Source organism: Notolepis coatsorum, assembly GCF_963971535.1.
Source record: "Notolepis coatsorum genome assembly, chromosome: 5".
Taxonomy (NCBI): Eukaryota; Metazoa; Chordata; class Actinopteri; order Aulopiformes; family Paralepididae; genus Notolepis; species Notolepis coatsorum.
In genome coordinates, this window is record NC_140169.1 from 200,747,789 (window position 1) to 200,756,099 (window position 8,311).

Sequence of the window (8,311 nt, forward strand, 5' to 3'; positions counted from 1 at the left end):
TTTGTTGGACCTTATGGTGTTCTTGTTCTGTTCTTGACTTATTGTTATGTTTTCTTCTTGACTTGTTTAAAGAAGACTTGTTCTGCATACACATCACTGACTTGTAGAGTGCGACACACAATAGCATAGTGGCCCCTCTTACCGCACCTGCGACACTCAGCACGTCTGGCTGCGCACATATCACTCTCTGCGTGCTGGTTGCCGCACCTGTCGCAGTTGCCTTGAGCTGCATTTCTTGTGCCCGTGTGCTACTGCTGCCTGGGGGGTCTGTAGCTGCCTCTCCTCTCTGGTTGAAATGCGCCTCTCGGCCGCGCGGAGTAGGCTCGTCTTTGTGTGTGCGTCACCTCACACAACTCTGTGGCTCCACTCTGTTCGGAAATCTGTCCTTTGATCTGTTCCGACTGCCTGGCGTGTCTGCATGCCCTCTCTAGGTTTAAATCCGACATCATTTGAAGCTTTTGTGACAATTCTTTATCCAATACTCCTATAACGATTCTGTCCCTTACATTTTCATCTTTCACAGTTCCAAAGCTGCACGTGCTCGCCAACTTGTGTAAACAGCGGATGTATTCCTCCATGCTTTCTCCGTGCTTCTGTGCACGCTGGTGGAACTTTTCTCGCTTGTGTATGACGTTAACTTTCGGCACAAAATATTTGTCCAGTTTGTCCAGCACAATTGCATATACTTTTTCATCTCCGTCGGCTGTATAAACGAAGGTCTTGACGATCGATTCGGCTTCACTTCCGAGCGCGTACAGCAGAGTGCTGCACTTGCACTTCTTCCTCCTCCTTGTCTAATTTGGTCGCAATTCTGTACCTATCTGAGCATATCTTGTCTCAGCATCTGTCAAGGTGCGAGAACAATATGCGACTGGCAATAATTGTCCACTGTGATTTTGAAGGAGAACACCTCCTAATCCATAGCTGCTGGCGTCGGCACTTACAACTGTCAGCTTGCTGACATCGTAGAAGGCTAGTATGGGCGCCTCTGTCAACATCTGCTTGACTTTAGTGAAAGCCTTGTCTTGTGCCGGGCCCCACACCCATGCTGTATCAGCTTTCAGTAGGTCATTGAGTGGGTGTGTGACATCTGCTAGGTTGGGCAGATAGCGTCCAAGATAGTGCACCATGCCCATGACCCGCTTCAGATCTGTGGTGTTTCCAGGTGGCTGGATGTTTCTTATGGCCTCCACTTTTCCCATGTCAGGCCTGACACCACGCTTGTCAACGATGTGGCCTAAAAACTGGACCTGTGACTGTCTCAGTTTGCATTTTTCTTCGTTGAGCTTCAATCCAGCATCGCTTAGCGTTTTCAGTACCGTCTTCAGGCGTTGGTCATGCACCTCTGTGGTTTCTCCATAGACTATTATGTCGTCCATGAAGGCTGCTGCACCTGCGTGGTCCTTGAGAAGATTATTCATCTCCCTCTGAAAGATTTCTGGAGCGCTGGATATACCAAACGGAAGGCGGTGGAAGAAATATCTTCCGAATGGCGTGATGAACGTTGTTAATTTGGCACAGTCTTTTTCCAGAGGAATTTGCCAAAATCCTGTAGCAGCGTCGAGCAGTGAGAACATGCTTGAACCGGCCAGCTTGGGGAGTATATCATCTAGAGTCGGTAAGATGTACTTCTCTCTCTGCACGGCTTCGTTGAGGCAATTTAGTCCCACACATATTCTCACTCGACCATTCTTTCGTGGCACAACCACCATCGGGGCACACCATTCAGTTGGTTCTGTTATTTCCTCAATCACTCCACATTTGACCATCCGCTGAAGCTCCTCCTTCACTTTAGGGAGTAAGGGTACAGAGACCCTGCGAGATGTGTGGACAGAGTAGGGTACTGCACCTTCTCTCAGTTTTATTTTCACTGGAGTTGTTTTTAAAAGTCCCACTGACTCGCTGGGTACCACTGACTCACTGGGCACATTTGTCACATTTTCCATTCTCTGTATGGCTACTGACACTTCTCTGCTCAGTAGGTTGTTGACTGTGGGACCTTCCACAACATGTGTTGAATGCCCCGTGATTAAGACGGGGAGGACGCGACCCTCTTTGCGCCGACCCTGTGCCTCAAATAAATTCGCTATCAGCTCTATCTTCAATCTTTCAAAATGTTCAGTTGCTATCACTATCAGCTCTATCTTTAATTTTTCAAAATGTTCAGTTGCTATTGCATGCACTCATCTGTGTTTCACTACACACTTGAGTGCATGCTTACCAACTGTTAGTCTGCAACACTACTATCACCGACATCTAAGAAGGGAGATCCCCCTTGAATGGCCCTTCTAAAGTTTCTCTCCTCCACACTGCCTGTGGAGCATTTTTCCCTATTGTTAGGTTTTAGTGAGTTCTTCCTTATCTTCGCGTGGGGTATGTCTGGGAGTGCTTGCATTCTTTCATTTATTTGCATTTATTTTAAATTTGTTGGACCTTATGGTGTTCTTGTTCTGTTCTTGACTTATTGTTATGTTTTCTTCTTGACTTGTTTAAAGAAGACTTGTACGGCCCATGGGGACATTAACGTGTGTTGTCGGGCCTTATAAATAAATTTGATTTGATTTGATTTATGTATGTCGAAGCAGTACTCTGTCCCTTTGTGACAAGTGAATGTTTTGAACTTGCCTTTGTTAATTAGCCTGCCCCCTGGACCATCCAAAACAGTATGTGTATACACCAGCTTCGGCCTTGTCACCAATGCGTCATAGGTGTGTTGAGAAATAACACTGGTGTCAGCTCCACTGTCTATTTTAAACTCAACCTCACCTTCCCGGAGTTGCAGTTTTATTGGCCATGGCTTATTAGAGTCCTGCACAGTGATAGAGCCCAAGAAATAATAACCATCAGGTTCGGTTTGCTCTTCTGCATACACATCACTGACTTGTAGAGTGCGACACACAATAGCATAGTGGCCCCTCTTACCGCACCTGCGACACTCAGCACGTCTGGCTGCGCACATATCACTCTCGGCGTGCTGGTTGCCGCACCTGTCGCAGTTGCCTTGAGCTGCATTTCTTGTGCCCGTGTGCTACTGCTGCCTGGGGGGTCTGTAGCTGCCTCTCCTCTCTGGTTGAAATGCGCCTCTCGGCCGCGCGGAGTAGGCTCGTCTTTGTGTGTGCGTCACCTCACACAACTCTGTGGCTCCACTCTGTTCGGAAATCTGTCCTTTGATCTGTTCCGACTGCCTGGCGTGTCTGCATGCCCTCTCTAGGTTTAAATCCGACATCATTTGAAGCTTTTGTGACAATTCTTTATCCAATACTCCTATAACGATTCTGTCCCTTACATTTTCATCTTTCACAGTTCCAAAGCTGCATGTGCTCGCCAACTTGTGTAAACAGCGGATGTATTCCTCCATGCTTTCTCCGTGCTTCTGTGCACGCTGGTGGAACTTTTCTCGCTTGTGTATGACGTTAAATTTCGGCACAAAATATTTATCCAGTTTGTCCAGCACAATTGCATATACTTTTTCATCTCCGTCGGCTGTATAAACGAAGGTCTTGACGATCGATTCGGCTTCACTTCCGAGCGCGTACAGCAGAGTGCTGCACTTGCACTTCTTCCTCCTCCTTGTCTAATTTGGTCGCAATTCTGTACCTGTGGAATCTCCGTTTCCATTCAGGCCACTGCTCCGGATGGCTGAAGTCCAAACTGCTCGGCGGTGGGAACTTTGCCATGGTTGACTTCTGACACCATGTAATGTTGAATAATCACTCGGTTGGTTTAGTAAACACTCTTTATTCAACATCAGGTATGGGTTGACTCGGAACACGACTGCATGCTTAGCCGGCTACTCTCGGGATGGTCCTGCGCATGCTCCGTCCTGTTGTAGGCTGACTCGTATTAGACAGGTATCCTGCACCGCGTTTGAGTTGAGAGGTCAAGGGCCCCCTTTGAAAAGGGCCTTCTGTCCCAGCATAGGGTTCCTGAAGAAGAGGTAGTCTGGCAGTTCCTGTGGGGCTCCAGTGCTGTGTCTTGAAATGATGGGTTCCCAGCCTGACAGTCGGTGGTCGGTTTGTCAGAAAACCCTTGATTCATTTGCATGTGTTGACCGTCACCCGGGTCGAGCAGGTTGATCACCATCACCAACTAAAACACGTGTTTCTCCATAACGTTTCGTCCATGGTATGATTCTAGTGTTATAGATATCTAGTTCTGTTTCGTAATGGATCTCGCTCAGCGTCACGACTGCACTATACTTCACTCGTGCACGCGCACTGAATAAAAAATTCCACAATGTACCTTTACATCCCAACATTCGTCTGGCCACACCCCTATCAGCTTACCTTCATAAGCAGGTGTGTGGTCACCTACTCGCCTCCTTCTTCGCTTTCACCACAAGGAAGTGCCTTCGGTAGATCCCCACTTGACTTGAAAAATCTAAGTCATAATGTCTACTTCGGAGAGTCGCAGAGCCACTCTCCACCAGCGGTTCTCCATTTCCGCCTCCGTTGTGCGTCCTGGTGCTGGGCTGTTGCCTCTTTCGTGGTTGACAGCCACGCCCGGTAGGCGTCCGATGGGTAGTTTGCCTCTCCAAGGAGCTGGTGCACCGGTGCCGTCGCCTCTGCGATGGCCTGGTTGTAGCTCTGGTTCCTCTGCTTCCGGGGAATCGTCCGCTGTTGATCGGCCGGTTCCTTTGGTTCCGGAGGATTTGAGACGCAAACTTTTTGCGTCTGCTCGCTCCCGTCGCAAGGTGGTGGCTTGCAGACGCGAACGGCCTGGGTTTGGTGAGTTGCTGGAGCCCAGTGAGGATGCGTCGGTCTCTACCTGCCCGATGGAAACTGAGGATTACATGGTAGAGGCAGACGGGTTCTTATTTGAAGGCCCGGTAGAGACGAGTATCCCGCCTGTCCAGGTAACACTGGAGGGGGGTGAAATGTCTCCTTGGGGCGCCTTGTTTGAAGACGTCAGGGAAGACCCTCGGACTCATCGGCAGGATGCCCTACTATCAGCCACATCAGACTGTGGCTCCTTGACCAGTCGAAGCCTGCTGCATGTGAGGGATGCGGGCTCGGTGGAGGAAAGTCTGCAGGGGGAACAGGCCACTGCCTGTTCCTGTCCCCGAGGATCTAATAGGTCATCTCTGGCAACGTTGCCTGGTGAGAGGGGTGGACGTTGTCTACCCATTTTTCCCCTCAATGGGGGCCTATGTTCGTCGGGGCCAGGTGGTGTCCCACATCATGGGCCTCACCCCCGCCTACGTACCAGTTACGCGGGTGGCGGGTTTGGTCGACGGTATGAGAGAGGGCGTGCCACGGCTTGATAGGCCGATGGCCGCGCTCCTCTGTCCGGAGGTGGTGTGGGAGCCTTTATGCAAGCCGATTCCGCAAGGAAAATCGGCGAGGCGGTTGGCTTACTGGAGCGACCAGTCTTTTATCGCCGGAACACAATATTTAGCCGCTGCGTCTAACATCGCGCAGCTGGCAAGATTTATATCCGGGGTATTGACGGGCGGCATGGAGCTGAGTGATGAACAACATGACCAGCTCATCCAGGCGGCAGGAGCTATCCTGCATCTGACACAGCTGCAGGCCATCGCCGCCGGGAAAATGCGCGCCCTGGCGACTCTGAACCAGCGCCACCTTTGGCTGGAGCAGGCCCGTGTGCCGGAGAAGAAGAGAGGTCCTCTTCTAACGGCACCCCTCTCCGATGCTGGACTGTTCGGGATGGCCCTGCAATTGATGACCTCAACGTGCAGAGAGATGACAGAGGAGCGTTCCGTGCTCCAACCCCATTTTCCCCCTCCCGACATCGCCGGTGGAGTCAGATGGCTACCACGTCGTCGAGCTTCCTCCGCCGTGGCTGCTACTGCCTCCACCGCCACTGCTGGCCCGTCGAAGAAGGCCAGGAGGAGAGACGGCGCTGCTGCTGCAGCCGGCCTATCTACGACCGGAGGAGACGGTAGGGATCGCCGTGACCAGCAACCGATTGTCTACCGTCCCTCCGGGGCTTCTCGGGGTGGCAAAGCCCGAGCGGCTCGAGGCAGCAGACGCCGCTAGACCCAGTGACTTTTTTCCCCTGCGGTCCCCTCTGTTTACCCCTCCCCGGCCTCTCATATTATTTGTTTGCTCATAAATAAAAAGTCCCCTCTAAAGGGGGACTGTATTTTTTGTTAAACAAACTGTGTCTTTCTTCACCAAAACATATGATGAGGTTGCAAAGTGTGAATCTGTACTAGTATACATTGATAGAAGGGTTACGTTCGTGTTATGAGCTTAAGCAAGGTCTGCAGCATACACTCAGTTATAGAAAGGTTTCTATCTCGGCCTGACACTCCACATGCAGGTAGAAGCTGATTGTATGGTCTGTTGCTTACACAAGAAGTAATGTTGAGCTACAACAATGTTGTGTTAGTTGCAGTAATGCTCGTATACACACATTCCACGGCCTAGCCGTTACTCTCTCTATCAGTGTTTTTCTATGTACAACATGGAATGTGGGTGTAGGATTCACACACACACACGACTTGGTTTTGTTGTAAACCCTGTTCACAGTTCTGTGGGTAGCGTGCATTGTATTAGCTTGCGCTATTCATTAGCATTCTACCAAAGGTTTCATATGCTACAGTTGTTATTGTGTAGGGGGAAGGGTTTTGTGAGGGGGTGCAGAATAAACCCCTCCTTCCCACTTGATTGGTCAGGGGGGTTTTCTCATCTCCTGTTAGGCCAGTCAGGGCCAAGTCATTAGGCGCCTTGGCAGGGAGGGGGGGGGGGAAGGGTTGCCCTGATTCTGCTCCTATTAAAAACAGGAGTTGAGTGTTGGGTTTCCCCCCGTCATGGCATATGACACTACGTACGTTGCTATGACGATGGCTTCCGTGAGTTAGATCTTTACGTACGATCTGTTGTGTCAAAGTGTCGGGTTAGAGCGTAGGACTTACGGGTCCGCTACGCTCGATTTTATGTGTAACTTGAGTCAGTTGGTCACGTGACTCGTAGTTGCCATGGCTTTTTCATTCTACGACTCACGTGGGAAGGCTCTCTGGGGAATTTCGGTCTAAATCCTCTGTGAAAGGGGTGACTGGATGTAAAAATGTAAACAGTTTTTACCCTCGGCTGTGTAGAATGGGATTCATGTCTGTTGGTGCTTCCTTCTTTTTTATTAAAAAGAGTTGGAGTTTAGGAAGCGCCACACCCCTCTTGTCGTTTCCCCTGGGCGCCTTGGGGATTCACTGAAAGGTCTAACTAGCCTGTTCATTGATGTGGTTGTGTCCCGACGCACGCTTAAGTGCTAGCTCGGGGTGTTCTGTTAAAGATCATGCGGGTAGCTAGTACGCCTTGGTTGCTTGTGGTTGAAACAGCGTTTTTATAAAGCAACTGGGATGGAGGTTTTTTCCTCTTCCGACAACCTGTTATTGGTTCTCGACGGATTCTCGTTCATATCTGGGGGATGATAACAGAATGGATCTGAACATATGTAGAAGGGTCTCACGCCCTTGGGGTGGGCCACCGAGCGCGGTTCGCACCGACCGTCTGGGTGGCGCCTTCTTTTCATGTTTTAAGATCAACACGCATATCTGCCCCTTCTCCTGGAGTAGGCATGTCGGCGTGGTTAGGGCACGGGACTGGTTCTGGTCACGCTGGTCCAGGTCAGTTAACCCGTTGTCTGCCGGGGATGCAGATCTGCTGTTCTGGTACCCTGAGGGACTTGGACTTTTTTCGGGGGGAAAAATGCCAGGTCGGCCTGGGGTGTCACAAGGTTAGGCGTTATAGAGATCCTTGTTGGGTACTCTTTTGTACCTGGCACTATTATGGGGGCTGGTTCTCTTTTTTCTTCGCTCCTCTCTCACGCATGGCGGAGGGAGGGCTGTCGGGGTGGTCTTCGGGACCTCCTCTAGTAACCCTGTGTGCGTCCCAGGCCGCCGGGTCCGGTCCGAAGTAAAGTTTGTTGATACCGTAGACTTGGGATAACCCTTTTGTCTTGAGGGGTTATAGGAACAACCACCGCATAGGTTAACGACAAGGTGGTTGGTTCCCTGGTGTGTTGGAGCAGAGTCAACTCCCGGGTTACCTGGTTGAGTGTGCCCCTGCACGTCCATGACCGCTGCCACTCATGTCAGCCTTTTCTGCCTCAACCCCTCTGGGTGGGTTTTTTTTAATGGAGGCTTTGTCATGGTGATCAACAACGCCAGCATACGCCCCTTCCGCCGGGGCGGCTGTTTTCAGCTGACTCCTTTGGCGCCTGTCTCGTCCGCAGTGCTCCAGGCTCAGGTTACAGCCTGTTGCCTGGTTTCCCCGGTGCGCTGCCTGCTTCCGTTGGGTGACCTTTTTGTGTGCTTACGGCCATGCTGACTGCCTGTTCTGCAGGGTCA